We start from the raw sequence: 10,317 nt of genomic DNA on the forward strand, positions 1-10,317 counted from the left end.
AAAACACAAAACAATCTTCACGAACAGTTGTGGAAATTTGGTTTTGAATCTCCTCGCTTATCTACAAGACACAGGACTGATAATTTAAGACTCAGGAGGTCTGCGCTCTCCCGAGTGCCATTCTAGTTTACTTTGCAATTGCTGTACACCTGTCTACCACAATAATTAAAGGGACTGTTTGTAAGAATCAGAAATGCTTGTTAACAGCGGTCGTTAAGTCAACGAAAGTCAGCGTCGGGCTCGCGCTTGTGCTCGCTCTAAATAGACATAAACGAGCATCGCCCTAAACAGTGAGGCGACACACGTCAGCTAAAACCACAACATCACTCTATATTTCACCTGCTTGGTAGTAATGTTAGCTGACCAGACGGAGCTCTCTCCATGAATCACTGCTGATCCTAGTGTTGGCTTTTCCTGCTTCATGTACTTCCTTTAAAATATTGAGAGACTTTACAGCTTTTTGGTTTTTGACATTTTCAAGTGAGGTGTCGTACTGCTTGAGTTCAACAAGAAACCAACGAAAGCAGGGTTGTTTGGAGTTAGACCATTTTGATTTGTGAATATGGAATTTACCAAGAATAATCAGAAGCTGAATTATATAGGTAATGTTGCTATCCATCCCATAAAATACAAAATATAACATCACATCAAATATGTTAATCTGTACATTAGTACTATTTATGAAATTTTGCATATCAGTCCAAAATAAAGTCGAATGATTACAATGAAAAAAACAAATAAAATATTGTGTCTCGATCTAAATCAGCAGAAAACACATGTAGAGTCTATATTCATTTTAAATATTTCTAATACTTCTTTAACAGGGTAAATTATATGTAAAATCTTGAAGGATACTTCTTTCACTTTATTATTGTTTCAAATGTTTTTTATTAGGAAGCATGTGCAGGCTTCCTGGTAGCCTTATGAGAATACACTGTTTACCATTGGCAGAGCATTTTGGCAAAATTTTCTTGGGCGCTACCCACATAATCAGCTGTGCTGCTCATCCCACAAATGCATGATCCTTACAAGTTGGACATCATTGCAAAGGTAAATAAACAGGCTTTCCAACGATGTAAAATACAATGCCAATTAGCATTGTAACAACAGAGAAATAATCGACCAAACACAAGTTTACGAACTTTGTTTTTCCAGTTTATATATATATATTTTTTACTACATGTGATACCTTCATTCAGATTCAGATTAATAATACAAGTATATCAACAAATTAATTTTGATTTTGATTTTACCAGCTGCATCAGTAAAAATAATATAATATATATTATTCTTAAACTGACCATTCTGCATATTGAGTACTTTTAGTTTTGGGACTTTTAAGTATATTTTGATGCTAATTCTTTTGTACTTTTACTTGCAACAGTTCTACACTGTGGTGTTGTTACTTTTACTTTACTACTTACTTTTAAGTATTTGATACATGCATTGATGATAACCGGTTAATGTTTCAAAGAATTTATGCGTATAATAAATAATATGCCTTACGTATGCCTGGTTAATTTTCTCCGATGTTGAGTTTTTATAATGTCTGTTATCTTATCTATTATTGATTAGTCAGACTGGCTATGGTGGCTAGGCTAACAATAGACATGTTAGCTTAGGCCGGCTCTATTATTAGCTTCAGGGTACATCGGCAAGTATCAAATTACTTTATCTATATTCAGACGCTATGTTGTTAATAAAGACTAAAACTAAAGACTAAATAAAGACTTTCAAGGAAACGGTATATGCCGGTGGACAGGAATGGCATACCACTCCAGGGACTGACCTATGACTGCAGTTTTATAGCCACTGTGTATATATTAGTGTATGCTACAGTGTATATATTATTGTATGCCAAGTATATAGATAATTAGTCTGTGTAAGTCTTTTTTTCCCCCACAATATTCCTAGTATGCTTTTCAGCACATAAACACAAGACAGCTCCAATAACACCAACAATACAACCTCTGAATTAGATCCATGATATTTGATGTGCATATTTAGCACTTGATACTCAAAGAGATAATTGCACACTCATAAACTCACACATGTTGTTGAAGTCTAAATGGGAAGATATCATAGCATCTATCTATCTATGTGACATTTCAGTGTGAAGGGAGGGCGGCACGTTGAGCGGAGCTAGGTGGTCTGCTGGATGTTTTTTTACTTTGTTACAGTGGATTCTAATGAGACAGAGTCATAGTAAGAAATGTCCATTAGAAACTTCTTGATGCTAATCTGAATGTGTAGACTCTACTAAACACACATAGTTTCTCCACAACACTGCTATAGAAACAAATCCTGTGTTGCACCTTCGTCTCAACTATCTGCTACCTCAGGTTGAATTAGTTTTTTTCAAATGAATTTACTGAAAATTTCTCTTTAGACTTAACAATGTAGATTTACAATGCCAGTGCCATCCATTCACTTGGCATGGTTGAAATAAATAAAAAATATGGCCTCAGATCAGTTTCGGTCTCAATTTCACGGTTGGTTCACACTGGGAACGTAGGCAGCGTGTGGCGGCTGCGGAACCTGTTTTTTTTAAATTTTGGTATCCATGTTAATGGGTTAGAGCAGCCACACAGCCCGCATGAGCAGCGCGGCTCAGGCGTGGCTCGGCTGCGTTTCAGCTGCGTCTCTTCTCGCCTATTTTTACCGCGAGCCGCGTGTGGTTCACAGCAACAACAGATAATGAAAGTGATCTTTTGACAGTATATTGACATCATACCAGCAACATTACTACACTTTCAAACTCTGTATATCTGTGGAATATGTCACAGACATGAAAACAGGTAAAGATATATTTTAAATCAACACTTCCTGCTTCTGTTTCAAAATAAAAGCCCTCAAGCATTTTTTTCTGTGGACAGAATTCCATCATTTGTGAACACAAGGCTTTTATTCTGAAAATTTAACAGGACAGTGTTGTAGAAAATGCAGTGACTTGCAGCGCTCCATGAATGAATAAAGTACCTGCTTTTAATTGTGGGTTATTACTATTATTTACAAACGAGCACACGCTTCTTAACCTTTTTCTGTCTAAAATAAATATAAATGACATTTATAATGAAATGAAATGTGGGCAGTGTGTCCCAGCCGTTACGCTCACGTGGAAGTCTATTGCCTCCTCAAATCTCTGAAGCTCCGCTTGAAGTGGTGTATTTAGTCATTGTTTGGCGGTATCTGAAGTTGCTCAACATCCTCCTGGATTCATAATCTTCATATATGTTCACAATCTATAATTTTGTCATCCGGAATGTCCATACTGTTATTTTACAATGTTGGTCTATTCTGTAGGTTACACACAACATCTCTTGCATGTCTGAGGAGAGGGCTCCCTCCTCTGATGGTTTCTTCCCCGTTATAACTCATCTTTCTCTCTGTTGGGGGATTTTACACTGGCACTTTTTTGTTGTTGTTAAACAAGCTCTATTAGTCTATTTTTATGTTTTTTATGCACTCTATCCCATAATTTACATTAAAAATACGAAAGAAATTTCCATTGTAAATCAATGTATTTTCACTGTGAATTAGAAAATGGTCAGTGAGCCATCGGCACCCTATGGGCCCAAAAGTTGAGTATCACTGTATAGTATGTCATAAAAAAACCTTGCATACCTCGCATATGCGCGCTCGCGTGTGGCTGAAGTCTCTCCTCCTCTGCCTGCTTGCTTTCACTCAGACAGCGCGCGCGTTTTCGCTCAGCTCGCTCCACCTCTAGACGTGAACGCGCGCTCACTCCACACTGCAGAAGAGTTAGTTTAGCTCTGAGAATATCTAGTGAATGTACAGGGGACGTTTGTGCAGAAATAACTGCTGCAGCTCCTCCAGACCAACAGAGGTTTTCCGTGTCTTGTGAAGTGGCGGGGCTCCGCAGCGAGAAACGTTAACGTCTCCGACCGGGTGCCGGTGTCTCCCTGCTCTCTCCGGCTGCGGTCGGGAGATGATAACGTTTCTCGCTGCGGAGCCCCGCTGCTTCAGAGCCCCGCTGCTTCAGAGCCCCGGCACCGACGCTGAAGCAGGAAAAGCCAACACTAGGATCAGCAGTGATTCATGGAGAGACCTCCGTCTGGTCAGTTAACATTACTGCCAAGCAGGTGAAATATAGAGTGATATTGTGGTTTTGCTGACGTGTGTCGCCTCACTGTGTTGATCGATGCTCGTTCATGTCTATGTAGAGCGAGCAAGCGCGAGCCCGACTCTGACTTTCGTTGACTTAACGGCCACAGGTGTCGCTGTTAACAAGCATTTCTGAATCTTACAAATAGTCCCTTTAACATGCTAATACCCATCGATACGTATTTATCTCGGAGTACAGCTGAGGCAGTTGTGAATATGGTCATTAGGTATCCTGAAGTGTAAGAGTAGACATTTTGACCAGTTGGTGATGCTAAAAGAAAACTCACCTTTTCTAATACTAGAAGAAGCACAATTATATTTGCATGACTTGTAGGTGCAGGGCTACTGGAAGTCAGCATAGATTAAAAGTGTACGGTTTGCACATGACTTATTTAATGGACAATGTTTTGGATTCATCCCCCAACACTGGTGTTAAAAACCAGGACTGGAATGGCAGAAATTCAAGCCAAACCCTCAACATCTGGCTCTGGTTACTGCCTGATACAAACCAGCAGTAATAATTCACCTGCCGTAAGGCTAAGAGTGTGACAGTGAACTGTTTATTGACCTGTTTGAGTAATGTCCGACTCAGAACAGGTCACACTGGTGTTTTCTGTCTTCAGTCTTCAGGAATGTTTATTAGACGACCTCAGTTAAGATTTTCTCACAACAGCTGTAGTCTCAATGCAGGTAATAAAACTGTGGGCTTCTGTTTGTTTCTCAGAACGTTCTGGAAAAATGCAGGAGGGGCACCAAAGTCAGAAATATTCAAATTGTACAGATATTGCAGAAATAAAATAATGATCTTCGGGTTAATTCAATTCACAAAAAATGGCTGTATGGGTCCAGATTGACAAACAGAATGCACAACCTCCAGATCAATCTTTAGGCGTGACCCTGCCAGGCTTTGCGTGAGCATTGGTTTACGCAAGTTCTACCATTGATCAGGAGAATAGTCTGTCTCGAGTCTGGTGATTTGTTTATAGAGGAAGCAACTGTTTGATCAGTGAACCACATTACGAATTCAGAGCCAACAAATTACCTCCATCAGTTCCAGCCAATGAGTGAGCGAGGATAGGGCAGCCCTAACTAATTACGGTCTGTCAATTGACCCTTCGCTTATCCCCGCCCCTCGCTGCTACTCTGTCAAGTGTTGCCTTCAAATGGGGTCGTGTTTACCGTGTTCACGAGAAGAGTCCATATGAACACCCCCCTCTTGTGGTATTCACGACCTCGTACGTGGAAAGTTTCTGAAAGCTTTGAGTTTACGAGTTGTGACGTGTTTGTTGACGCTGTCAATTGTTTTTCTTCGTAATTTTATAATATGCCTGAGGAAAATGTTGATATTGCCAACGGCTTCATCTTTTTCCTCTGTCAGTATGCCTTTGCATTTACTGCATTATGTTACCTGCTTGCTAGCTTGTATGGGGCGTTGTCTTGGCAGGAGCCCCGAGGAGAGGGGAGGGTGTGGGTTTAGACGGAGCTCCTGAGGCGATGCTACTTTCAAATTATGCTAGCTTTCCAACATCGTCAACCCTATCTTTAACTGACAAGATTAGTGCGTTGCATGCAGCGGTGCTATTTTTAGTGCGTAACAAGCCGCCCAGCTGCAACGATAAGCCGATGCACAAAAAGGTTAAATCCATCATTTATCACCAGCTGCAGTGTATGAGCTAAACAGACAACTAAGTCCCCAGTTTGCCAGATCGGGAGAGTTACTGCAGCAGCCATGACACTGTGTGTATTGTCGTGGAAACATGCATCCACTTTCCCAGTAAGTCTCCATCGCATAATTTAGTTTAGCTGCAAGGTTGTCAGCTGTGTGTCTGCCTGGATACTCTGCCAGCCCGGCGTAACGAGTGTCCGACAGACCGTATGTGTTTGTGCTCTCCGTTGTCACACATATACGGTCTGTCAGCGCGGCGTAACATTAGCGAGTGTCCGACAGACGGCGAGTGTGGGGTTGTTGGTGGCATTATAGCTGTGAATGTATACACAGTGCAGTGTGTATACAGTTTATTTGTCGGTGAATAAATGCTACATCTCCTTAGCTCAAGACCCAAGCCAACTTCCTGAGCCAGCTTTTCTCCTTAACGTGACGAGCTGCTCCTCTGAGTTTTGCTCAGCTTTTTAGCTTTTTTAAAATATTTCTTTTAACTGTTTAACCGAGAGCATTAATCGATTACAATCCTTAAAGGTCACATATTATACTCCATTTAAACTAGTTATTATAGGTCTCAGACACCTCCAAACCATGTCTCTGAAGTTTTTTTTTCAAAAAAACAATCAGATCATGCATTCCAGCATGTCTCTATAACCTCTGTTTCAGCCCATTTCCAAAAGTGCTGATTTCTGTGTCTGTAGCCTCTGTCTCCTCCCACTCTGCTCTGATTGGTCAGCGTTTTCTGTCAATCAAACGTCCTCAACAACACAGCGTCACCCTCCCCGCCCCCCTCGCGGCCTGAGAGCAGGGAGAGAGAGGAGCTAGAATAGAGCTTATAAACCACTTTAAAGTTTATAAACCAGAAACTTCACCCAGCGCACGTTACCGGAGGAATCTGATCAGAAATCGGCGACACATGATGAACATCTGCGGTCCAGATTCCAGGTTTTCCTGACGGTTTCTCTCAGGTAAATAATACTATTTATATCTCTGTTAGTTAGCTCAGTGTTTACCTCATGCATCAACTCTGTAAACCGTAAACATACACTCTGTTTTACGTCTGTCTTTACAGATCCATCTGTGAGAAATGACCGACAGAATCATCCCAGAGGAGAGCAGACAGCTGAGAGCAGACAGCTGAGAGCAGATAGCTGTGGGCAGATGGGAGATACAGAGCTAACCCGTTAGCATGTAGCTACATGCTAACGGGTTAGCTCTGTTTACATGGAGATACAGAGCTAACCCGGTAGCATGTAGCTAACCCGTTAGCATGTAGCTACATGCTAACGGGTTAGCTACATGCTACCGCTATGACACGGTGTGTAAACACAGCGACCATCAGGGTGGAAAATAGAAGATGTGAAACAGTAGTCAGTTCATTATTTCTGCTAAAAGATAAATGTATGGAAGATCAGAGTAATGGTATATTATTTACAGTAGTAGCTGTCTCTGTGTTACCATGACTACAGACCACCGGAGCTTAGCTTACCATAGTTTACCAGAGCTGAAGACTTTCTCCTGTACCATGTTAACATAACTAACTAACAGGTGAGATGATTACAAATGCTGTGAATAATTAATATTGTCATCTGTCAACTCAAATAAAGTTTGACTGTGAAACAGAAATGTGTTGTGTTGCTTACAAGTCACTATTTACTACCTGTAATCTGCTACATGCATGACATCAAATATATATAATATATAAATATCATCTGTTTAAACAGTGTAATTACATAAAGCCTTTGTGAAAGAACATGTTATATTTAGATGATGGGAGTACATGAAGCCTGTTCTGCTGGTTCTTGCAGACTAACAGGAGCTACTTTGCTCAAGTTAGGTTGAGGAGGAGAGACAGTGACGCGCTGTGGGGCGGGGTCAGCTACTGAAGGTTCTCTCTGGTTCGACCAGGAAACCCTCACGTGACTTGCATTCTCTAATGACGTCAGAAGAGAAGGGAAAAAGCGAATTTTTTTTCTGCACCCATTTCCGGACAAACGGAGGAGGAGAAAAAGAGAGAGGATGGTCTTTTATGATACTATGGTGGCCTGTAGACACACTGGGGACAGATATTGATGTTTAAAAGACATGGAAAAGTGCATTTTGCATAATAGGTGACCTTTAACGTCGGTTAACGGTTAAACAGTTAATTATTCACATCCCTTGTGAGAAGGCTCTTTGTTAGTATTGTTCTGTATTCTAAGGCTGTGCAGCTCATTCTGATCCCAGAAGGGCAGCACATTTTTGGTGCTTGTCTCTAGTGTTGTCAAAAATATCGACATGTCAATACATATCGATACTGGATATTTGAAACGGTTTCATTACTCATTTTCTGCAGTATCGATACATGGGTACCAGCTGCACTATCTGCTCTCTTTTCTCTGACAGCAAGTTGACACACACATTGCTATTATTCTTTTAATAAAACTTACATTTTATGCCAGATGAACAGGGTCATTGGACAAGTAGACAATGGGAGTTGAAAGCTACCTTGCTCTCCAGCAGTTTCTGTGAGATTATTGACCGTTTTCTACTATAGGAACATTTCTAGGAACCAATGAACCTTTTAAGGAACTCAAGAACTTTCATGTGTTTTGGCAGGAGGAACTGACTTCTAAATTGAGTTCCTGGGTCGTAGTTCGTCCTTTGGGGAACTATCAGGTGTTAGCTGTGTCACTGATTGGCCAAACACAATCCTCACGACTGCTGCGACAAATGCTCGGCATTCATTTAGACATTAAACAACTCCAAGTTCTGCGGGTATCAATAATGAACTTCTTGTATCATCATTTAAACAATGGAGCCAACTTCCCAACTAGTCTAGATAAGAGCTAACTAAAGAGACTAGATGATCGCGAGATTAAGTGTTGAAATATTATTTGCTTATTGCAATTACAATTCATTTCCCTAGATGTAACAACAAATAATTTCTCCAGTACTACCTGTGCATTACAATGCTGTTGCTTTTAAACCCTTCATCGCTCTAATCTGTCTAATCTTCACAATTCTTCAGAAGACAGAAATGCACAAAAGCACTAGTCCTTTTAAAATTTTTAAATTCCAATGGCACGTCTGTTTCACCATTTGCGTCGAAGCGCACCTCATTCCTAAACATCCAACAACAGTGCTAGCGGCGTAGCTTTAGTTATGCTTAGAGAGAGAGAGAGACTTGCTTGCTACCTACCTGCTGGTTAAAGTGAAAGGGGTTAGCCCCGAAGTTAGCAACAGCTCAGGCTCAAGTAAAGCAGCAGTGGGTAGAAATGGAGCAAATGTGATTTAAAAAGTTATTTTTTATTAAACAGCAAATATATCCTGACAGTAGTACATGAGACAGGTAATCTGAAAAAAAAATCATGTGCCTCTGTGTCCTCTGGTGCTCCTAATGGCATCTGCAAGATTTCACAGACCGGAGGAAAACAAGCAGTAAGAGCTGATCTGGAGTCTGCCATCCAGCTGCCGTCTCTGAAAGCCGGCTGTCAATCACTCGTGAACTCCGGTCAAACGGTCAAACTAGGCAGCGCTGATCAAATATGAATCAATATTATGTTACGTTAATGCCTATTTCTCGCCTCAAATGTTTTCAGAAACATCTTGTAGTGTACTGTTCAGCTGTAAAATGAGAAAGTTTGTGACCCGGCAGCCATGTTGAGATATCTTGAAGGTCACATGACCGGAGCACAGCCAATAGGAACGCTCTCTCTCTCTGAAATGACCTGTGATTGGTCAAAGTCTTCTGAGAGAGCGTTCCTATTGGCTGTACTCCGGCTGGTGGGTGGTGCTTGGTATTTCCTCAATTGATCGCAATATCGGCAAACATCTTGTCGTCGTCCAGAGAATCAATGTATCGTATTGTGAAGAAACTGGTGATTTACACCCCTAAATCTTATCTGTAAATTTATACAAGTTTGAGCAGCTGCAGTGTCTGTGTTTGACCGTTCAGTTCTGCAAACTCTGCCTGATAGTTCCTGAACCATCAGAAAGAACTAACCCCCATGGGGCCATTTTTGGCACCAGGAACTATGGAACAGGACCTAAATATAGACCCTGGTTCCTCTGGTCAAAAGGTAGGTGAAGTTCCTCAAAAGGTTCTTGGTCCCCTGCCAAACGGGGTAGTTCTTAAGTCAAGTTCCTGGGTCTATTTGGTCAAAAAGGGCCATACAGAAGGTCTCCACTGTGTCCTTGTCGGGAGTGCTTGCACTCCAACCAGACCTTAGGTTCATCAGTAAATTTATTCTTTCAGGGAAGTTCACACCAGTGAAATATGTGATAGAGTTGATTTTCAGTAGAGTCAGCAAAATGGAGAATCCATCCCCAGGGAGTTATAGGAAATCAGATGCTGCTCCACCAAGGCGGAGGCTTACCCGTGTGCCTCCAGGGAGTTGATGCTTTCTGCTTTCTGCTGGAGCCATTTGCATAGAGTTCAACCTTTCTCAACTTCTCCATGTCATGCTGTTGGGCACCTTTTGAATTTTGAGTCCAAGATAATTCATTTGATGTTGAATTCACAATGCATGGCATTTTGCAGCGTCTCC

The sequence above is a fragment of the Sebastes fasciatus genome, chromosome 1 (genome assembly GCF_043250625.1).
Source record: "Sebastes fasciatus isolate fSebFas1 chromosome 1, fSebFas1.pri, whole genome shotgun sequence".
NCBI classification, from domain to species: Eukaryota; Metazoa; Chordata; class Actinopteri; order Perciformes; family Sebastidae; genus Sebastes; species Sebastes fasciatus.